This window comes from Bombyx mandarina, chromosome A1 (assembly GCF_030267445.1).
Source record: "Bombyx mandarina strain Sakado chromosome A1, ASM3026744v2".
NCBI classification, from domain to species: domain Eukaryota; kingdom Metazoa; phylum Arthropoda; class Insecta; order Lepidoptera; family Bombycidae; genus Bombyx; species Bombyx mandarina.
Window position 1 is genome coordinate 20,185,387 of NC_143234.1, and position 24,903 is coordinate 20,210,289.

Consider the following 24,903-nt stretch of genomic DNA (forward strand, 5'->3'; position numbering starts at 1 on the left):
TGTAGAAATCGAACCCACGACCCTCGGCGCAATAGCCAGAGGCGCTAACTATTGCACCAACGAGTCAGTCCTCTTTTCATGTTAACAATTTAAATTAGGTTTTTTTTTTATAGCTTAGATGGGTGGACGAGCTCACAGCCCACCTGGTGTTAAGTGGTTACTGGAGCCCATGGACATCTACAACGTAAATGCGCCACCCACCTTGAGATATAAGTTCTAAGATCTCAGTAAAGTTACAACGGCTGCCCCACCCTTCAAACCGAAACGCATTACTGCTTCACGGCAGAAATAGGCAGGGCGGTGGTACCTACCCGCGCGAACTGACAAGAGGTCCTACCACCAGGTTTTACTAAATATAGTCAGCTTATTGTTTTATTTATTCTTTGCATTACCTTTCATGTTACTTTAGCATTCTAGAATTTCGTAAATAATAACTTTTCATTTAAAACCAGTAAGAGAATGTAACTGTAAAAATCTGTCAGTCAAAATAGGAACATCATATTTGATAATTTCACGACACACATGACAGGGAGTTGTAATGTCTGAATGCGTCGCGATACTAGATTTAGTGCCGCTCCTATCCTAGCTACTGCTTCAAACGAGACATAATTTCATTCTACAATCGATAGTATCGGTGAGATAGTAGGAACTGGAGTACTAGAGAGTTTCATGGATCTTAGGGTTTAAGTGCGTTTCCAGAGGTCTTTTTTGCCATGTACCATCCGGCTATGGAATGAGCTCCCCTCCACGGTGCTTCCAGAGCGCTATGACATGTCCTTCTTCAAACGAGGCTTGTGGAGAGTAGTAGTGTAGCGATACAGACTAAGAAGTGAGTACATTGAGTTCGTTCGAATAGGTACATAATTTTGATTTGAATTATAAGACAATTTTGAAGACGTCCGGTGCATTCGTATCTAACGATGCACCGGTGTTCGAGTCCCGCAGGCGCCTAGGCGGGTACCAGTTTTTCTAACGAAATACGTACTCAACAAATGTTCACGACTGACTTCCACGGTGAAGGAATAACATCGTATAATAAAAATCAAACCCGCAAAATTATAATTTGCGTAATTACCGGTGGTAGGACCTCTTGTGAGTTCGCGCGGGTAGGTACCACCACCCTGCCTATTTCTGCCGTGAAGCAGTAATGCCATTCGATTTGAAGGGTGGGGCAGCCGTTGTAACTATACTTAAGATCTTAGAACTGATATCTCAAGGCGGGTGGCGCATTTACGTCGTAGATGTCTATCGACTCCAGAAACCACTTAACACCAGGTGGGCTGTGAGCTCGTCCATCCATCTAAGCAATGTATATATATATATTTCATGTCTCAGGGTAGAAGGTGGTATCGGCGTTAAGTTATTAATGAGCTCTGCACTTGAAATTATGTGGTCTGTGAGCTTTTGCAGTCAATTACGAGTTTTTTTTTTTTTTTTTTTTTATATGATTGAAGGATTACTGGTGGCCCGGAGGCCTTTCCAGTTTCACCAGGACAGGTGGGCGAGCAAAGGCTCAGCCAGGAGGGGTGGGATTTGCTAACAGCTACCCGAGCGCCTCCGAAGGAGACCTAACAACTCAAGAGTAGCTGCTTCGCGAATGAATCTACTACCGGATCGGAATCGCGACCCGCTGAGAAGATCCGGCGAGAAACTCAGCGAGCTGATTCATGGGTTAGGTTGCACGGCGAACTCTTTGTCGAGTTCGACGAGTACGGTTACCGAGGTCCCTAAGCCTGCTCCTAGAGCTGAAGGCGTCTAGTGCAAACGTTATTGGATCTGAGGGATCCGTAAGGACGTGTCTAGGGCGTCGACGGTGACTGGCTCCTGCATGATCAGGATTCGGGGAGTAGTCAGCGGCGGCTACGATAAGGCAATTATCATGACGCATAGCCTTATCGAAGTACCGTTCCGACGCTGACTTCATGTATTTCTGGATAGATTCGAGGCCCAGGTCATCGTGTAGGTCAACGTTCCTCACGAACCACGGAGCTCTGACGGCTAACCTGCAAAAGCGGGATTGTAGAGATTGGAGGGTGTCTATGTGTGTGCGGGCCGCGTGAGCGAACACCACACTCGCGTAAGTCATGACGGGCCTTATGCAAGTTTTGTAAAGTGTCACCTTGTTCCGAAGGGACATTTTACTCCGCTTACAGATCATGGGGTAGAGTCTACCGAGAATAAACGCGGCACGGTCACGGACTGATTTTATATGCGGGCGGAATGTCATCAATGCATCCAGGGTAAGGCCCAGGTACTTGACCTTCCTGGCCCAGGGTATGGATTGACTAAAGAGAGTAATCGAGGGTGTGAGATTCCTCCTCCTAATACGGGAGGAAATCCGTGTGGAGCTTCCCGTCTGAAATAACACCGCAGTACTTTTCGCTGGGTTGATGTCTATGCGCCATTTTCGGAACCACTGTCCTAGGGCTGCGCTCTGAAGCTTCTTCGCGATTAGGGACTTGTTTCTACTGGAATAGTAAACAGTCGTGTCGTCGGCGAATAAAGCTAAATGGGTCGGCGGCGACCGGGGAATATCGTTAACGAATAAGCTAAATAGGAGGGGTGAGAGGACAGAGCCTTGCGGGACTCCAGCTGTGAGAGGTCGTGGGGAGGAGCGAGTTCCCTCGACTCGATATCGAAAAGAGCGGTTCGACAAGAAGTCCCGTATGATGAGCACGAGACTATCCGGCACGCCCATGTTGAATAGTTTGAAAATCAAACCGTTGTGCCAGACTTTGTCGAACGCTTTTGCGACGTCGAAGAAGAGAGCTCCCGTGTATAACGGTTTTGGTCGATTAAGCCCCACAAGAATGTGCTCCGTGAGGCGGTGCACCTGTTGAACGCATGAGTGATTTGTACGGAATCCGAATTGTTCATCGATGAGAATGCCCTTGGATGAGACGAAGTCTCTGAGGCGTTTGTAGAGCAGACGCTCATACAGTTTGCCTAAAGACATGAGGAGGCTAATCGGGCGGTAGCTCGTCGGATGATTTTTTGGTTTACCGGGTTTATGTATGCCGATAACGTCCGCTTCTTTCCACACCGCGGGAAAGATACAGTTCGCCATAGCGGCATTGAAAATAGATGCCAACATCACGATGAGTTGGACGGGTAGAAGTTTAATAACGCGGTTGGATATACCGTCGGAACCGGGAGCCTTGCGAGGACGTAGGTCTTTGATCAAGTCTTTAACTTCCATCGGGGTGACGGGTGGTAACGCGTCCGAGGGTGGCAAGGAGACTCTGCGTTCTACCTCACTGTCTACTAATTCTACATGAACAGGGTCCACGGATTGAGTGCTGGGCGTGCACTGGGTTTGCAATGTATCGGCCAGCAGCTCTGCTTTTTCATCATCATCGAACGCCGCGAGTCGGCCTGAGGGGCCTACGAGGGCTGGCATAGTTACTACCGTATCCGATTTGAGAGTACGAGCTAAGCGGTAGTAAGACCTTTGAGAGGGCGCGAGTCTTTCTAAGAAATCAGACCATCTGGCATCTCGGACTTCGGCGATGCGAGACTTTACGTCGCGTTGTAGGGCACGCATTCGAATTCGATTTTCCGCGGTAGGATACCTGTCGTAGGCGTGTATCGAGGCGTTCTTAGCTCTAAGGAGTTCCCTAATATCGTCGGACAATTTGAAGCGGTGAAGGAAGTCCTCCGCTACAACTTGTTTCGATGATCTATCTAATGTCGAGGTGATGTGTGACGTTAAGATGTCTATGGCTTCAGCGGTATCCTGAGGAGACGGGGTAGAGTCCGGGCTAAACGGGAGCGATGGTGGATCAGATTCAGCCAGGCTGATGCCCAGCGTGTGCCAATCCACCACAGTCCTCGTGACGGGAACGGAATCGGGAGCGCGACCGAGCTTCATAACGACGGGACGGTGGTCTGAATCTAACTCTGAAACTACTTCGATCGAGTGTAAGCGCAGAGTTACGTTTTTTAATAACGCTATGTCGAGTATATCCGGGCGATGCGCGATATTTAGCGGGTAGTGAGTCGGGGTTAGCGGAGCGACGATATCGAAGGCGAGATCACCGACTAACGCGTCAAGCCGCCTGCCATTCGGGGTTGTAGTGTGTGAGTTCCACCTGATGTGTTTACAATTTAGGTCGCCCGCCAGAATGACAGAGCTCCCCATGCCGAGCAGCGCCTCGATATCACTGCTTAGAACGATCTTATCCGGTGGAAGATAAACGGACGCGATAACGATCGGCGCGTGTCCCGTCAGTGAGATTCGGCACACTGATGCTTCGATATTAGCGAGCGCGGGAGGATCGAGCGGAACGCAATGCAGGGCTCTTCTATAGTAAATGACGGTACCACCACCACGAGCAGAGAGCCTGTCGTTCCTGACCATGTTATAGTTCGCGATTTTAGGGTCACGGCGAGCGGGCTTAAGTAGGGTCTCCTGCACTAAAAAGATATCAATTTGATGGTCACGCAAAATGTCAGAAACCTGATCACGTTGATTTGCGAGACCGTAAGCGTTAAAAAATCCTATCGTTACGGATAGGGGCTTTATTCTACTTATATACGCCATTGATTACCGGCGGAGTGAGGGGAGGACGTACGTATTTAATGACGCGTATACGTCGGCGTATTCTTGCACAACGGCGATAAAGTATTGTGCAGTGGAGGCAGCGCGAATGGCGTCGCCCAAAGCGTTAACGCGCTCAAAGTTGATCGACTGAAAGAAGTCGATCGCTAAAGCGAGATTGTCGGACGCGGTCGGAGGGCAAGTCGCGGGAGAGGGACGAGTCGCGGGGGCGGGACGAATAGCGGAGGAGGGAGTTGTAGCCGTGTTCGTGTACGGCAGCGGTTTCGCCCAGGCCGAGACACTGGGCACCGGCGCCGGAACGAACGCTGGCTTAGCCTGCGACACAGAGGGTGCCGAGGCTTTGATGTCTGGGCCGGAAGCTCGGAGGCGGTTTTGGCGGGCGACGCGTCGATTTATTTTAGGGGCTCGGGGGCATCCGCGGTAATTTGCGGGGTGACCCTGTGTTCGACACAGGACGCAGCTAGGCGGTTCCGTCGCGGTTTTTTGATCGCGAGTGCATAGGGCCGTGGCGTGATCGCCTAAGCACTTGACGCATCGGGGGCGCGCGTGACAGTTACGGGAAGAATGCCCGTATAATTGGCAGTTATGGCACTGGCTAGGTGTGCCTTTCTTGTGTGGGGTTTCGACTGCGATTCCGGAAAGGCTACAGACCGTTCGGATGTTGAATATTTGCTTACCCTCGGGGGTAGGCTGGAGGGTGACGAGAACCATATTATATGGCTCCCTTCCGCGGCCTGTATGCATGCGGTGTACGGAGTTAACCGGTAGGCCTTGTTCGAGAAGGTCGGCCTTAACGAGCTCGGCATCCAACTCTTTAAGGATGCCACGTATAACGGCACGGAGTTCGCGCTCCTCCTGGAGCGTATACGTGTGGAAACTTATACGCTCCTTACGGAGGTAAGAAGAGAGGGCCCTATGGTCGTCGGGTGTTCGAACCTTAATTTGAATGCCGTTCGCGAGGTTACGGGCATTCGTGAAATTGATATTTTTGGCCTTAAGGGCCAGGGAAACTCGTTCCCAAGCTGCCTTCTCTTGAAGGATTACCGGGGGAGGGGTCTGGGTTTTATTTTGTGCCACCGGACGTGGCGACGGAGTGGCACGGGCTGGAGGCGCAACGGGAGTCTGAGGGCGGGGGCGCGACGCGGTCGCGGCTTTGCTAATTTTAGCGGCCGCGGGAGCTCGAGACTCCGCGGCACGCTTCTTACCCTTTTGCACCAGGGTGAATCCATCCGTCGATGAGGCGGGGGCGAGGTCGACCTCCATCTCCGAGTCAGAGTCGGAGGACGAGGAGGCGGGCGCAGGTGACCTACGAGTAGGTGTTTTGGAGGGTGCGACGGAGGCTGCGGATGATCGCGCTGCTGGAACGGTGACCACGGCGGACGACGCAGCAGTTTTACTCGCCAGTATAGGCGACGCGGGAACGGCAGGCACGACGGAGGCTGCGGTGCTCGATGCAGAAGCTTTGCACGCAGGTACAGGCGACGCAGGAGCAGCGAGCTCGGCGGACTCCACGAGAGGGCTCGCGGTGTGATCGGCCTTGAAGGCCTGAAACTCGGAAGTGAGCTTTGGGTAGCGAAGCCGGAGAAATTCCGCAAATACAGCGTCCATGATGGCTACGTGCCCAGGTGGGGCTACCCTGGGTCTTAGAAAACACTCGCCTTGCGGCGAGGCCCCAACTACTCGGACCTGAGCGGTTCAATTGAACACAGGTGGCGATGCGGCACGATTACTACAGGACAAAAAAAAAACACAACAAAACGGAAATAACAAAAAGAAACAAAACAATTAAACACTTCCAGGAAGACAGTTTGTCGGCAGATGTACCACGAACACAGAAATAACAAAAGGAAACAAAACAAATAAAAACTTCCAGAAAAAACACTTGGTCGGCAGATGTACCACGAACACAGGCCGCGCGAACAATGGCCGGGCTAACAAAAGCCGGGCGAACAAAGGCCGGGCAATCGAGTGGTCGATGAGCACGTCCGCACGTGACGGGTGCCTCTATCGGAATGACAATTACGAGTACATGTCATAGTATACTACTATACTATAGGCTATGCGTGAAGGAAGCCATCATAACAAGGTTCGTAAAATTAACGGACGTAAGAACATTTTAGTGTGTAAGGTCTGGAAAATCATACTAAATTCAGAGAGTTTATAACGTAATTTGTAGACTGTACACATATCATTTGGACACGAATTTTAAGCCATCTTTCCAGTTTATTCCGACCGCGTCACCGATGTTACTGGCAAAGATCCAACTCGGTTTTGTATGTGGTTTGCCCTATATCTATGTAACATGTCAACAACTTGAACTAATGTGTATTTAATACTTTGGCTATTGGCAAATGTGGTCATTGCGACTTGGAGAATTCTATTCGTAGGACCCCCCTGCCTAAGTCCTGTTTTTACTGGCCATTACACGGTCTTGCTCCTCCCTGAGTTGCGTTCCTCATGTCTGAGGCTCGTGACCACCTCTTCCCATTATTCTTCACTGGATGATGTTTGGCCATCTTCTTCTGTTCTCGGCGGTGTGTCCTAGCGTAAGGAAAATCGGTGATTAACTTATAAAAATATAGATTTTGTTCGAACGTATGTTGTGTTAGTATTAATAGGATAGGTAGGTGCAATAGCCCTTTAGCCTACCAGCGGCTAGGTAGGGAAAAAATATATCTTAGGATATAGGAAGCTAAATCGAACATGATTCTGTGAAAAGAAAAGAAGATGGTAAATAATTTGAACTGGAAGAGCTTGGGCATTTTTGTGCCGTCTTCTTCTTTTTGTCCTTATACCATATTATGTAGGGTTGGTGCAGCATATCCTCTTATCATGCTGCATAGGGATTTGGTATGAGGTTCACGATTGGCCACCTAATCGAAATCAACCGTCCTTGATTTAATTGATCAATTAATTAATCCCCCTTCAATCCATTGTTATGTGCCACAGGGAAGGATTTTTTCTGTGTCGTCTTTTTGATGTTTCTTTTACTTAAACCGTTTTTGGGTATACGAATTGCGTTTTATTATTATAAACATTTATAGTAAAATTTAGATTTTCAATTACGAAAAAGCTAAAATTATCAAAATTTTACAGATGTTTTTTTTAGCTTATCGAGTTTCTCGCCGGATCTTTTCATTTGATTGCGAAGCACTGCTCTTGCTAGGGCAGACCTTAGCAAAGTCTCTCGGGCTAAACCTCGTGAGCTCGCCTACACATTCCGTGAAGATAGCATAGCCCCTCGAGACAATATAATTTCGTTTTTGTAAAAACATAAAATCGGATATACAATCGCTTTTTGGTTTTATCTTTGACCGAAGATTATTGCGTTGTCTAATTAAACAACGCTATGTGCATAGTTTACCGACATCCCTAAAACTCTTCCTTTTTAACCAATATACTCGTAAATATAGTTTAAGGTTCACGTAAAAAATATTTAATACCTTCAAATAAATCCAGGGCCCTGAAACTGCGATGCTTTAAGTGAAATATTTTTTTGTATGGTAACTAGCGACATCTTGTAGCAGATGCCCTTTAACTTATATGTTGTTAAAGTTAAGGCATCTTATTATTGTAAAACTAAACGCAGAAAATAAAAAAGAAATATAAATCATAAAAGTATTTGTAAGCTTGAAGGTAGATATTATCTTGTTGAACACCAAGTAAAACGATGTCACTTCTGATTCCTGATCTAATCAACAATATGTTATCTTAACAATTCACTTTAACACTTGTCCAACTTTAACCAGTACGTACAACAATCACAGAATCACACAACGTAACAAGGATATAGTAAGTGCACCAGGCAAGCGCAGTCCAACGAATGTTTCTCGCAAGGCACGCACCGCCTTTTTATACTAGCCGGCGCAGCTGGCTTATGAGTCACTTCTGTTGCACGAGTGGAACGACACGGCCGGCGCACCCGGCTTGTGTGAGTCACGCCTGTTGCACGTGATGTTTATTAGAAATATTGTTAACGCCGTCACGGCCATACTGACATGCGCTCGTCCTCGTGCGCCTTTTTATGGTTGTTCTGTAGACAATAAGCGTATTCGTTCATCCTGACATTAACGGATGCAACTTAAAACGTGGTCTATGATATTAACAATCTAATACGGTTCGGTTCGCATAATTCTTCAGAAAATCCTATACTGGCTATAAATACTGACTGCTTACATACCTGGGCCAGTTCATTTAAATCTCTTCAGGTATGTAAGTATGTCCCTTTTAACTTAAATCGGAATTGTTATCCCTTCAGTTTTTCGAACTGGACCGGATAATGCTAGACCGGATCGCAATCCCTGTAGCTAATTGTTGTGGCTAGTCCGGATGAAAATCCCTATAGCCAAGCCATTGGACCGGACAGACCCTTCAATGACTTCACACTTTTTTTTACTTTTTTTTTTTTTTCTTTTTTTTTTTTTTTTTTTTATTCTTTGCTAGTCCGGATCAACATCCCTTTAGCCAAGTCGTTGGACCGGATACACCCTTCAACGACCTACATTTTTTTTTCTCTTTTTTTTTTTTTTTTTTTGCTAGTCCGGATTAACATCCCTTTAGCCAAGTCATTGGACCGGATACACCCTTCAATGACTTACAATTTTTTTTTTTTTTTTTTTCTCTTTTTTTTTTTTTTTTGCTACTACATTCTGACCTTGAATGGAACATAAAGGGGAAGCCAAAACCACTTATCTGTAACACACTGAAGCTCTGGAACACACGTTGACGTCTCTGGTTGGACCTGCCACAGCACAGTCTCCTACGAGGCGGCGCACCCTAGCGCAAGTGCAGCCGGAGCGCGGGGGCTCCAATATCGGCAGTCCGTGCTGGAGGCGTGATCTCGTCGTTTGGCGGACCCGTCGGCCGGCCTCCGTACCGTCGAGGCGATCTGCCCGGTTCTCGCGGACTGGGTGGGCCGCGACCGCGGACGGCGTTAACAATATTTCTAATAAACATCACGTGCAACAGGCGTGACTCACACAAGCCGGGTGCGCCGGCCGTGTCGTTCCACTCGTGCAACAGAAGTGACTCATAAGCCAGCTGCGCCGGCTAGTATAAAAAGGCGGTGCGTGCCTTGCGAGAAACATTCGTTGGACTGCGCTTGCCTGGTGCACTTACTATATCCTTGTTACGTTGTGTGATTCTGTGATTGTTGTACGTACTGGTTAAAGTTGGACAAGTGTTAAAGTGAATTGTTAAGATAACATATTGTTGATTAGATCAGGAATCAGAAGTGACATCGTTTTACTTGGTGTTCAACAAGATAATATCTACCTTCAAGCTTACATCAGAAGTGAGATCAGGACTCTACTCTCACTGGCGTGACATGTTTGAACATGTTCGAAGTACAGCAAAAAAAAAAAAACATTATGCAGATCAGAATACTAGTAGTGGTACGCCACAAGAACGTGAATGCAGCATACGTAAGTCGTGTAATAACGTCTCTGTTACCTCGATGGAAGATCTGAGCCACGAAGAAATCGTCACATCTTACGTTCTGGCTCATGTTGCCCAGTTTGACTGTCGACGTCATCACATGGCGTTTACTAACGGAAATACAACACGTAACAAGCTATTGCAAGAAATTAAGGCAAGTGCAAATCTCAAGTGAAACTTCGATCGCAATAATGGATCTGTCATGACGAGTGGGTAGTTCCGACACGAATCGTTTTTAAGCCAATGACTACTGCTAGAGTTACATAGCACTAGTGCAGTAAACCAAGACATGAGACTGTGAATTGTCGCTGAAATTTTAGAATCTACTCGATTCAATACCAATAACACTACACGTTCGATGACTTCGGGCTCCAGCAAGCAAGCAAACAAGAAAGCAAGCAAGTTTCCGTGGGGAAGAAAAATTGACACATCTGAAGTCGTCGTGACCTGTAAGATAAGACGTCCGGTGCGTTCGTGTCTGGCGATGCGGCGGTGTTCGGGTTCCGCTGGCGGATGCAGGTTTTTCCGGTGAAGTGCGTGCTTGTGCGTGCTTGACAAGTGTTCGCGGTTGGCTTCCTCAGTGTGGGAGTAACATCGTGTAAGAGAGGTGGAACCCGTAAAATTGTAGTTTGCGTGGTGGCTGGTAAGATTTGTTGCGGTAAGAAGTTTGCATGGTGGTAAAATGTCTTGTGAGTCTGCACAGGTAGCCGGAGGTGAGACTTCCGCCGTCATATTTATATGTTATGACAAATTGATTAAATTTTGTGAAGTTGTGGTTTCTGAAAATTGTCAAAATCCTTCATTAACAATGACATATAGGATAGGTAATATGTTACTGCCATCTACAGGAACAATGAGAAACTAATCGAAGCGAAGCCATCTAGTGGCCGACGCCTGTAAACATTTTTGTTGAGTGCTTGAGTTGCTTATCTATAATTCATTTATGTGTAAGTATTATCTATATATTAATACGTGATGAAAAAACTTTATATCCGTTTTTACGAAAGTTGCGCTTACGGAGGAGTATGAAATTTCCCACACTTATAGAGAATATAGAGAAGGAGTGCAGAATGCTGATATTTAAAAAAAATATATACATTAATAATACATTAAATCAATAAATATAACATTACGCACACTATCGTGTATTTGACACACACACACGCATGCATGCATACAATATGTTTATTGTCAAACTTTTCTTATTAGTCAAATTGAGAACATATTAAATATTGTTTGTCTTTATTAATATTTGTCTAAAGTGTAGTCTTGGCGAAATCTGTGATTATAGAAGTATAATCAAACTTATAATTTCAATTAATTATAGCCGAATTTCGAATACCGGGGGACCACTACCTAGTCTATGATAAATCTATATGAGTTCGTTCAATGAGATTTGGACGTTAGTATTTCACAGGCGAATGCATTGACAGTTCATACAATATCATCACAAAGGCTCCTGACAGAGAGTTAATAGCAAAATGATTTGAATCGATTCACAGTTTGTCAAAGGGACTTGTTACCCACACTGATGAAGCGAATGCATAAAGGTTGGCACTGCGAAAATATTACAAAATTTAAATGTTTTCTTTTATTGCATTTGATGTTAAGTGGTTACCGGAGCCCATAGACATCTACAACGTAAATGCCGCCACCCACCTTGAGATATGAGTTCTGAGGTAACGGCTGCCCCACTCTTCAAACGGAAACGCATTGCTGCTTCACGGCAGAAACAAGCAGGGTGGTGGTACCCACCCACGCGGACTCACAAAACGTCCTACCACTAGTAATTTGATTTTGTAATTTCAATTCACGCGTTCGAGAGTTGACGATAAAGTTCATGTCTTATATCTCAAAGAGAGTACGTTAATCTACGTGTTAATCTAAAATATGTCTTTCTTCAAACGAAGTCTGAGAGTACTTAGTGGTAGACAGCGGCTTCTGCCCTTGGCATTGCTGACGTCCTTGAGCGACGGTAGCCACTTATCATCAGATGAGCTGTATGCTCGTCTGCTTAGAGCAAGAAAGCAGAGAAGAAAGAAGAGCAAATAAAAAAAAAACGATTGACTTCCACGATGAAGAAATAACATCGTGTAATAAAAATCAAACCCGCAAAATTATAATTTGCGAAATTACTGGTACTAGGTCCTCTTGTGAGTCCGCGCGGGTAGGTACCACCACCCTGCCTATTTCTGCCGTGAAGCGGTAATTCGTTTCGGTTCGAAGGGTGGAGTAGCCTTTGTAACTATACTTGATACCTTAGAACTTATATATCAAGGTGGGTGGCGCATTTACGTTGTAGATGTCTATGGGCTCCAGTAACCATTTAACGCCAGTTGGGCTGTGAGCTCGTCCACCCATCTAAGCAATTAAAAAAAACGGTATTTTTTTATCAATTAATTTAACTTCATTATTTACTACTGTCTTATTAATACAGTATTGCAAAAACTCTAGGTGCTATCTGCTGGCTTCAAGCGCTATCTGGCACCAATCAATTTCACATAATCATTGTAGATTACATATTTTATCCAATGAGGCGCGTTTGTACGAATGTACCAGAAACCTTTCGTTTTGTTCGTCTATACAGATCAGTGCAGGTATTGATTGGGTCATGTAGACCATCAAACCAAAAACGTCATGTAATATTCAGTTTTTTGTTCAATAATGTTCGGGACATAAGAGTGTACATTTTTTTTTTAGATTGAATATTTACTGGTGGCCCGGAGGCCTTTCCAGTTTCACCATAACTGGATAGCCAGCAAAATCTCAGCCAGGAGGGGTGGGATTTGCTAACAGCTGCCCGAGCGCCTCCGAAGGAGACCTAACAACTCAAGAGCAACTGCTTCGCGAATGAATCTACTACCGGATCGGAATCGCGACCCGCTGAAAAGATCCGGCGAGAAACTCAGCGAGCTGATGCATGGGTTAGGTTGCACGTCGACCTCTTTGTCGAGTTCGACGAGTACGGTTACCGGGGCTCCTCAGCCTGCTCCTAGTTGAGCTGAAGGTATCTAATGCAAGAGTTATTGGATCTGATGGATTCATAAGGACGTGTGTGTGTACATTCAAGAAGGTGTTCTTTCATAGCCTTAAGTCATAAAAATAATGACGAGTCTTAGTTATGAGCACAATTTGAATAGACGCATTTGTGAGGAAATGTTTTCGGCTTCAGGTACTATAACGCACGAAATCAAAGCCCCAATTAAAAAGGCCCAATTAATGTAACCGCCCTAATCTCATCCGAGCACAGTCGCGCACATAACGCTCGTCTCCAAAATGTTAAAGCCAAGAATGATATCATAGAAAAACAAATGGTATTTAGCAAACTATTCCAATGTCAACAGAATAAGACCTTAGTTGTTTGTGATCACGAAAGCTGCATAGTACTCGATTTGTCGAAAATGATGTAATGACAATAATAGATTAGAGAGTAAAAGTATTTAGTTTTAATTATGTAACGTTGTGCTTTTTATTAAGTCCTATTAAGTCCTTTAAACCAGGTAGGCATTGCACTTTTTGCTACTACATCCCACTGGAGGCCGACCAAAATCGTACATAATAAAATAATAAACTTTTCAAATGTTATTTTTTATTAATTACAGATTTGAAACGACACCCACCGGAAGTTCAAAATCAACGATTTATTTCCAATAAAATGTCATGAAATGACGAAGAAGACCAACCCTGCTATTGTTTCCGAAAAGACCTGTCCTGACCTATAGAAACAAACTCAGTCTGTCATTGTTAATACTAGTTTTCTCGTAAATAAAAGCACATAATAGCCATGTAAATAGTCTGAATGTATTCGTAAGAGCGCCTCCAATTTTAGTTATGCGATTGAGCTGGTTTCTTTGGGACCCGTCACACCCCTGCATTCGGCTTTAGCGTGAATATCGCCACAATTTCGCAGTTGACCGCAATTTTCGATCAGGACCAGTGTTTGTGATCCCGGTACAGTGTTAGCCCGAAGCGAAGCTATACGACATTGACCTTATATAGAATTTCAGTGAATCATGTGTTATTAATGATGTTTTTTTTGTGGAAGTATATGCATTCTTAAGAACCATTTATGGATACCTAATGTGGCCTAACCCACGTATATCTGGTAACTACATTCTCGATCCTGCGAACCGAATGATAAACAAACGACGTCGCCCAAAACACGTCATTTCGGGTCCTCCCGATCCACTAACGGTGCTTTTAGGTACCCCAAGCACCGGCCATCGTTCTCGTCGAACCCATTGCGACGAAGGGCTCAGCGAGTAAATTAACCCACAGATACAGCCCACTGAGTTTCTCGCCGGATCTTCTCAGTGGGTCGCGTTTCCGATCCGGTGGTAAATTCTGCGAAACACGGCTCTTGCTAGGGTTCGTGTTAGCAACAACGTCAGGTTTGAGCCCCATGAGCTCACCTACTCGCCCAGTGATGCTGGTATGGTCTCTCAAGACCATCAGATTAGGTAGGGAAATCGCCTTGAGATAAGAGGTAGCAGTGGACGATATGGAAAAGAAAAGAAGATCATGACTGGTTTTCGACAGAAATAAACGGGACTTTTTGATTTGAAATACGTAATTCTACGATTTTGCACATACACATGCGAAGGATGTTCATACATGTAAGGAAATATTGTTACTTGCCCTAAGATTTGAATGCCAGTAGCATCACTCGACAAGAATGCGGACATTTTACGACTATATAAAAGGCTATGTTGACGTTAATACAAAAATGCGAATCGTAATGACATTTTAAAATGAATTCCGATTTATATTACATCCATATACGTGTTTTGGCGTTTTGAAGCGGCCTCCCTACAAAATTAATCAGTATATGCAGGGTTGTTGTCAATAGCAGTATTGTGGCACTGACGTTTGTGGATTGCAATTGAAATTAGGATTTACAGTTTTCTCACCTGAGAGCGAGTATTGAAAAGTTAATTCATTGTTTATACGCAAGCAAGCTTCAGCAAGAGAATATTTAGAAACGGCAACGGAATCCCAGTGTAATAAAATAGCAACGGAAATTTTAAATTTGAGATTATACCATCATCTCGTTTTTACCAACGCACCGCCCGCCACCGGAGTAGAGTTCATCCACAGTGCGTTTCCAGAGATCTTTTGTGCCACGTACCATCTGGCTTTGAAATGAGCTCCCCTCCACGGTGTTTACCGAGCGCTATGACATATCCCTCTTCAAACAAATGTTGTGAAGAGTACTTAACTGTAGGCAGCGGCTTGGCTCTGCCCCTGGCATTGCTGGAGTCCATGGGCGACGGTAACCACTCACCATCAAGTGATGCTCGTTTGCCTACAAGGGCAATAAAAAAATTAAATCTCTCTCTTTTTCCTCGCGTTTCACACATTTCTTTTTGGAATTCCATAGTATTTCCTAACGTTATCTTTTTTTTTGTATTTAAAGTTTCGCATTGTTTCTTTTGTTAGAGATAGAGATAGAATAATACTCTCTCTCTCTCTCTCTCTCTCTCTCTCATCTAGTCACACTACTGTTAAAAGGTGGCTTTCTTTTAAATCCTCATTCGAGACCATTGTATATAGGTACACTGTGACAATAACAAGACTACCGCCAAAAAAGAGGAAACGAAAATTTCGCAGTGCAAAACCCGCTGCAGAAATATAATTCACAAATAATCTCGCATGTCCAAAAGCGAGCTACATAATAGCTAACCGCATTGTGCTTTGCGATCACCTCTGTCTCCGAGATTTGTATTGTGCTGACGAAAGGCGACCGGCCATATAAAACTAAGCCCATGTTCTAACAGGAAAAATGTTGCACAAGTTAATGCACGGTCTCTTTTTATCAAAATTATTACTCAAAATCGAAAGACGGGATCTTGGATTCGCGTGAGCGTATCCTATTCTATCTAGGGATCATCTATTGGATCGTTGGGCTTTTCATATGCTATTAGTTTTGGGCTTTAATAGCGTTAACGTGGCCTAAAAGAAAGTTACCATGAGCGATTGGGTCAATTTAAATAGACATATGTACGTTTTTTTATTGCTTTGGTGGGTGGACGAGCTCAACGGGCCACCTGGTGTTAAGCGGTTATCGGAGCCCAAAGACTACTACAACGTAAATGCCGCCACCTGCCTTGAGGTGTAAGTTCTAAAGTCTCAGTATAGTTACAACGGCTGCCCCATCCTTCAAACCGAAACGCATTACTGCTTCAGGACAGAAATAGTCAGGGCGCGTACCCGTGCGAACTCACAAGAGGTCCTACCACAAGTAATATAAAAGTATGTTTGTTTTCGAATGTAATCGTTTGAATGAGATAGCAGTCGAATGACGTTGAATTCAGAAACAAATAGCTAGTTTACTTTGTCTTTTTTTTATAGCTCGAGTTGATCGAACTAACCACTGGCTATTGAGTAGGCTTCAAAGACTTAGATAATTGAATAATAGATCGGACTGGTTGTGTGTCCTCATATAAAAGCATCCTCTATCTCTGCCCGTGGGTATCGTCAAGGCCACACTAAGTTTTTTACGAGAGACTGGGCTTATCTGAGTATTATACCATAATGCGACAGTTAAAGGGCATTTGCTGGTGTTAGTGCGTATTGTAAGCTCGGTCGGGTAGGTGCCACAATGTCTACTTTTCCCGCCGATCACCAGTGTTGCGGTTTGAAAAGTGGTTCAGTGGAAGGATATAATTAGGTGACTGCATTAATATCGTGATGCCTATGGATTTCGGAAACCATTGAAAATGTAGTAAATCATAAGCTTGTTCACTCATCAACCGTGATGACGCCAACCCTCCATCCATTTTAATAGGCTTTTATTAGCTTCAGACGTGTGTATGTTAGTATGTAACGGAATCTTTGAATATGATTTTGATCCCCTTCAAAACGTCGGATTAACTCGAAATTTGGAATACTTATTAAGGACCGATGACAATTCAATATTATGAAAAAAAATTAACTTCAACTTAAATAATAGTTTAAAAAAACTAACAAAATACGGTTTTATAGAAAATCCAACTAAAAAATAGAAAATAAATTTTAATAAATTTGAATTAAAAATAGTGTTAAAAAAATAATTTTATTGTAAAAAAAGCGTGGGGTGCATGGAATCAGTAGTTATAAATATTTTATGAACATATATGAGTAGAAGGGTTATTTTGATAATATCCTGAAAAGCATTGCATTGCAAGATTTGCATTCATATTATATAAGGTCGTTCATCGATCTTCGCATTAAAAACGAGGACAGCAGCTGAAAACTCTTCGCCATCGTGAACTTAGTTACCTATAACAGACACGACCGACCAATTATTAACATATTAAGATAAAAAACCGCGAAAACCGTGGACCTTCGACGTAAATAGAAGTTATTTTTTAATTCTTTTACATTCTTGTGAATCATAGATTGCGGTCTAGGTCCTTAACGGTAACCGCTCTCCTCACGACGTACGTCCCCTCAAGTAGACTAGATCTTAGAATAGTCTGGGCTCTAAATAGCCGTGAACTGTATTGTGAAAAAGTCTAGAAAGTCTAGAAAGTTTTTATTGTTGGCTTTTATTATTCAGTCGATCAATGACGAAAGCGAGTTTTCTATCTCTATTCCGTAATGTTAAGTTCAATTGAATGTAAGTTTATTAGTGAAAGTGAATGATATTATGAAAGTGTGTTGAAACTTAGAAAATAAAACACGAAACTTCCCATCTACCTGGTGCAATCGCGCTAGTGATTATTTATATTTCATTTACTGGTGGTAGGACCTCTTGTGAGTCCGCGCGGGTAGGTACCATCACCCCGCCTATTTCTGCCGTGAAGCAGTAATGCGTTTCGGTTTGAAGGGCGGGGCAGCCGTTGTAACTATACTTGAGACCTTAGAACTTATATATCGAGGTGGGTGGCGCATTTACGTCGTAGATGTCTATGGGCTCCAGTAACCACTTAACACCAGGTGGGCTGTGAGCTCGTCCACCAATCTAAGAAAAAAAAAGAACATATTGGAGTGCTTATTAAGTGTATTATTCTGAGGAATAATAAATAAATAAATAAATATTTACTAACAATCACGCCACATTAACTGGTCCCGTACTAAGTTCGTAAAGAACTTGTGTTACAGGTACCAGATAACGGAAATAAATGTAAGATTTTTATTATACACATACATATATTTAATAAACATCCATAACCCTGAAAATACATTTATCATACAAATATCTTCCCTTGGCGGGATTCGAACCCGCGACCCCCTTGTGTAGTGACCATGTCACTTACCACTACACCAGACGGCCGTTAATGTTACGGCTTCATTGTGTTTTGCGGTAGAAACCCGGGGAACGGTAGTAGTACCTGCCCATGCAAGCTCACAATATGTCACTACCATGCAATAAACAGTGAAAATATGATTTGTAGGTAAAGTCACAAAACAAGATAATGTACATAGTACCTATATATAGTAGGATGTGTCACGCCGGCACACCCTTGTTAAATTTGTAATTGTATGTTTTCGATCGCGCCTTTTTTCTGGGAAATATCTATATCCATTTGAGGGTCATCTTCATGGAAGGAATAATGAATGAGAAATATATTTATTTTTAATACGCTTTTATTAGCTTCAGACGTATGTACTTTGTTAGTATGTAACGGAATCTTTGAACATGATTTTGGCCCCCTTCAAAACGTCGGATTAACTCGAAATTTGGTACTTATTAGGGAATGATAACAATTCAATACTTAAAAAACATATTGAAAAATTTTTAATTCAACAAAAAAATTAAAAATAAATAATAGTTTAAAAAACTAACAAAATACGCTTTTATAGAAAATCCAACTAAAATATAGAATATAAATTTTAATAAATTTGAATTAAAAACTGTGTAAGAAAAAAATATTTAATTGTAAAAAAGCGTGAGATGCTTTTCAAGATATTATCAAAATAACCCTTCTACTCATATCTGTCCATAAAATATTTATAACTACTTATACCATGCACCCTACGGTTTTTTACAATAAAATTATTTTTTCATACACTATTTTTAGTTCAAAATTATTAATATTTATTTTCTATTTTTTAGTTGGATTTTCTATAAAAGCGTATTTTGTTAGTTTTTTTAAACTATTATATATTTACATAAATCCTCTTCGGATTTACATGTATTCTATAATCAAGAAGTTGTTGTAATTCAAAAAGATTTCGGGATCATCGAAACTGTTTTTTTTTGTAAATGTAGTGTCACTTGAGGTTTGAACTTGCAAGAAATTTATTAACCTCCTTTATCATCTGTGAAAGTGCATTAATGTGGAAAAATTGCTAGATGTACATAGCTCCTCGGGATTATTCCGAATTTTTATAATATTTATTTGTTGTATAGATGACTGGACGAGCTTACAGCCCACCCTGTGTTAAATGGTTACCGGAGCACATAGACATCTATAACGTAAATGCCGCCACCCTTGATATTTGAGTTCTAAGGTCCCAGTGTAGTTACAACGGCCACCCTTCAAACCGAAACGCATTACTGCTTCACGGCAGAAATAGGCAGGGTGGTGGCGTAAATTAATTTTTTTCGGCTTTGTTTTTAATTACACGATGTTATTCCTTCATCGTGGATGTCGATCGTGGACATTTGTTAAGTACGTATTTCATTGGAAAAATTGGTACCTGCCTGCGGGATTCGAACACCGTTGCATCGCTTGATACGAATGCACCGGATGTCTTATCCTTTAGGCCACGACGACTTCTAAAATGTCTACTGTACTCAATCAAAAATATTATTAACGACTTCACTTTTCATATTGCCGCCAAAGTCCAAAAGTTTCGATGTCAAATTTCGTAATGTGTCTTTATTTTTATTCCCATCCTTGTTACTAGCGTAAAAGTGATATGATTTAGGGTTACAACTGAAGTTTTTATTTACCTCTGCCTTGAGAAGCGACGAAGGTCGAAGGTCTAATTGTATTGTTAAAAATAATTTAATCCCTAATAAATATAAAAATGAATTGCTGTTCGTTAGTCTCGCTAAAACTCGAGAACGGCTGGACCGATTTGGCTAATTTTGCTCTTGAATTATTTATGGAAGTCCAGAGAAGGTTTAAAAGGTAGATAAATATGAAAATGCTCGGAATTAAATAAAAATAACAATTTTGTTTTTCCTTTGATGTGTCCCCCGTCGGACGGATTCATTTTGTTTGTCTTAAGTTTATTTTATAAAAGTTTAAGTCTTTTATTTGGCACTACGAAGTCTGCCTGTCAGCTAGTTCGAAATAAAAAAATTCCATGTTTTATCTATTAACGCTGACAGCCCTCAGAATGACATGTGCATATCAGCGTTTTTAGATATGACACCAGAGAAAAGACATACAATCTCTGAAAATTCAAAGATTAATTAAGGTATTAATTATTTGGATGTTTTTTCTTCAAGAGTTAACACAAATAACCTCTGTTACTCTGTTGTCAAATTACTTTGTTTCTATAATCTGACGAAGTGTGTTGCGGATAATAGTATGTTTTTTAAGGGATGTTATGACCTGGTAACTGAGACCTTTAAGTCATGTCTTATTTTAATTTATGTTCATATTTTTATGAACAATGATATTATGGAGTGAAATGAAATGAAGATGATTAATTTGAAACATTAATCAACTGGGATGAAATTAAATGAAATGAAATGGGATAAAATGGGTGGTCATTGACTAAGATTTTTTCAGTGGACTTCTTGGAGGATCCCGATAAGTTATGTCCAGCGGCTTTGTTTCATTTTCCCAAATTTCTGCACTTTCACAGAAAAAAAAAAAAGCTAATAAACCACCATTGCTACACATTTAAACCCGAAGAAACACTAAATAGACAAAATAAAACAAATCATACAACTTCACTCCTCGCGTTCCCGCCAAAAAGTCTAATAGTATGTACTTTTAGGTTATTAAACTACCTTGCATTTTGATTTAATAAATAAAATAATACCTTGAAACTCACTCTGATGGTTCTACAGAAAAAAAAAAAGAGGATAAATCTCCAATAACCTTGCCAATACACTTTATTACCGTATCGTACGAACCTTTACCAATATTCCCATATAAATGTGCATTATAATATTTTACTCTGAAATAAGTAAAGAGATATCTGTTTATTAAACATCCACTTGGATGTAACAACAAAACTTGGTACTCGAAGACTGAGTCAAAACGCTTAAAGTGTGTAAAAGAGATGGAGCATACGCGAAAACGATAAATCCGAGAGCGACGATACGAGTTTTCCAATTGCGTTTCCCGCGTGCCGTCAAGTTGAGTGTGGACTCGTGGAGTTTGTTTTTTTACCTCACTCAGTGTCGGGCGCGACTTGGCAACGTGCGTTCTGCCAGCGGCTGTCAGAATACAGAAAATATAAAATAAATCGTTTGTCAATAATACAATTAAAATAAATATATTTGGTGTGTTATTCTTCAGATCACGGAAAACCTCTAGAAACTTCGCTCTGAGATTTCGAACTGTTCTGTTATCATCCGAAACATTATTGTTTGTGTTTTTATTTTGACCGGGAAAAGCCGGCTCCCTGTGAAATTTGTATTTACAGTGTCTAGTTAAGTGACCGTACACAGTATCGTTGTGAAACTATCTCTACATAATTTCGCGGGTTTATTTTGTTTTGTATTTTTTTTTTTAGTATAGTTTTTGGTGCGCAAGAAAAGTCGTTCCCAATTCCCAATCTGATAAAATCCACGATTGACGGATCTTAAGGTAAGTGTAAATGGTATAGAGAAGAAGAATATTATTATGATTTATGTTCGAATGTTTTGACATTTCGAAAATGACCCGCGCTTTTTTTTTTAAAATGTCAATAATTTAAATTGTGTTACTCTGATCTTTTTTTTTAATTATTTTAACATGACATACATATATTCGTTTGACCGTGTTCATACAGGAAAAAGGGCGATAATACAGCTCTGGCTTCCGTGGTAGTTGATAAACAGCTGTGAACACTGTTGTAATACAACGCGCATTTGATAATGAAACATCTGGCGTTCAATTTAATGTTTATTTATATGGGCATCATAAAAACAACATTGAACATTTTCGACGAAATTAAGACATGGAAACTCAATGAATGTTATAGAAGTTCGAAGAATGTTTAGTAGGTGAAATCTTATTATGATTTTATTTTACGGGTTCTATTCAAATTAAGGAAAACCTATATAAAACATTCATTGCAAATTGCAACACAATGTATGCTACGATCGTAACTAACCACACTATTTTATTGAATGAATCTCAAAATACACTGCTTGATCTATTATTTTCTAGAATAATTATTTTTTGTTTCGCGTATAAAATACTAGCGACCCGCTCTCGCTTCGCTTCGGAAACTGTAATTTATTATTGATTATCATCAATTATATGATTGTTATCATACATAGAAACCTTCCTCTTTAATCACTCTATCTATTAAAAAAAACGCATCAAAATCCGTTGCGTAGTTTTAAAGATTTAAGCGTACATAGGGACAGACAGATAGAAATAGGGACAGAGAAAGCGACTTTGTTTTATACTATGTAGTGATAATCTATGTTTCTATTTTTTTTCTATAGTATAATAATTGGCAAAGGGATTGAGAGCGTGCAATCCGAATGTAGGATGTGTGTGAACGTGTTTTGACAGCGATGCACCGTCATTAGCCGGCTTGGGTGAATGCTTGCATGACGTAATGTGTATCTAGTAAATGTGGTCGTTGCCACGCGCTCCGGTTACCGAGTAGGTACTGTTCGCTGTGTCGTAATAATGTGTGTAGTACTTGCGGCTCGCGAGTCTAGTGGTTTGAGATCTTCAATATTACCAGTACCGGGGTTTTGATTCCCAGCTGGAATTGGAGTATCTATGTTTTTAAAAACACACACACACACACACAAAAAAATTGGGACTTTGTTTTTTTTTTAAATTTTTTTTATATAGGTAGAGAGCATACAGCCTGTTTGATGGTTAGTTCTTACTGTCGCTCAGGGACATCAGCAATGTCAGGGACACAGTCGAGTCGTAAGTTTAATAAGTCTTTATTAGATTGGCCTGTATGTATGGATGTAACAGAATCATTAAAGGTAAAATTCACGAATCGTCGATGACATCTGATAAACTTGAATTACAAATACCGATCACTATATAATAATTTTATTACTTTGGCATAATACACTGACTAGGATAACCAAGAAAAAAAATTTTTTTAGATGTGAGTCGTCTATTATCAAAGCCGGCAATCTGACTTTTGGACAATGATTGGTAAATCAGAAAAACGAATTATTGACTTTGTATTCCATTGGCAGTCACAAAACTCTTCGGAACGAAATCGTAGATAAATAACAGGTTAACTATTAACCTTTATTTAATGCAAGTTTTGAACCGTATTCTTTGAAGGAGACGATTATATTCAAATCAATCTGTATTGACATATCAATAAATTTTTTTTGTCCAAATGCACAGATTGCCACCTTTGATAACAGACGACTCATGTATTTTTTTTATTACTATTGTTTTCCTGGCTTCGAAATAAACTAATTTAAACTTAAATCAGGAAAAAAATTCTTTAATTATGTAGGAACCCTTTTGATCTACGGTCTTCGGACGACTCTTAGAGCTTAACACGTATAAGTAACGTCAGAAATATTATAATGACAATAAAAATATCGCAAGATTAATCCGTAAATATAGTTTTAATTATGTTCTACTCCAGACGACCGGTGGTAGGACCTCTTGTGAGTCCGCACGGGTAGGTACCACCACCCTGCCTATTTCTGCCGTGAAGCAGTAATGCATTTCGATTTGGAGGGTGGGGTAGCCGTTGTAACTATACGGAGATCTTAGAACTTATATCTCAAGGTGGGTGGCGTATTTACGTTGTATATGTCTATGGGCTAGAGTGACCACTAAACGCCAGGTGGACTGTGAGCTCGTCCACCCATCGTAGTAATTAGTTAAAAAAAAACAATTTGCCGGCAACTAAAAATGTTAAATGAATTAAATATTTATTTCTGTTTATGTAAAGTAACAATGTTGCACAAAGGAGATACTATCGTGATGAAGCGTGCATTATACTCTTTATCAGCGAGTACGTCAGTGATGCCCTTTTGGTCAGGATATTCAATACCAAAAATTTCCACACTCTTAAATCAATGCTCTGTCTGAGTATATAATAATATATGGGTCGTGGTGAGTTTTGTATTGTTACGCGTTGGGGTTCGGGATAAATAAAATTCCTTTTTTTTTTCTTACCTAAGCTGATAACCTGAGAGGCTATTTCAGCGTAACCTTAATTACTAGGTGAGCTCACGAGGCTCAAACCTGACGACGTTGCTAACAAGAACCCTAGCAAGAGTCGTGCTTCGCAGAATCTACCACCGGATCGGAAATGCGACCCACTGACAAGATCCGGCGAGAAACTCAGTGGGCTGTGCCTGTGGGTTAATTTACTCGTCGATTACTTCGTCGCAAGCGATGGGTTCGAAGAGAACGGTGACCGGTACTTGTGGTACCTAAAAGCACCGTTAATGGATCGGGAGGATCCTAAGTTTACGGTATATTGAAAAAACTAACAAGTCTAGTGAGCGTTTTACATTTTTATGTCGGAAGTGTGGGTAACAATAAAAATTAAGACCTACATAGTAATCTTTACGACGACGGGTTCGACAAGAACGATGACCGGAAAGTTCCACTAAAGTACAATTAAAAACTGTATTCAGCCCCTTAGAACACTAAAAACACTTTAAAACTCTTAATTCGCTTCTTCCGCTTCGCTTCAGGTGATCCGTTCGCTGTTTCGCTTCGAGCAGTTTTGATTACTGACTGCGTGCCATCTCTGCAACGCTTTGATAGTCGAGACGAAATCCCTAGAATCGTCGAGAATATTCCACAAAAACCGAGTACTGTGTTTCCGCTATCTGACAATAGATGGCGTTG

General features: G+C 41.6%; 1 protein-coding gene across 1 annotated transcript in view; it reads left to right on the top strand.

Annotated features, from left to right (window-relative positions):
• The first annotated feature begins 21,296 nt into the window (after window positions 1-21,296).
• brat (tripartite motif-containing protein brain tumor) overlaps window positions 21,297-24,903 on the top strand; it is a 474,910-nt gene continuing 471,303 nt past the window's right edge. Inside the window, exon 1 of the mRNA XM_089739319.1 lies at window positions 21,297-21,699. The gene's annotated coding sequence lies outside the window, so the exon portion shown is untranslated. The remainder of the gene's footprint in view (window positions 21,700-24,903) is intronic.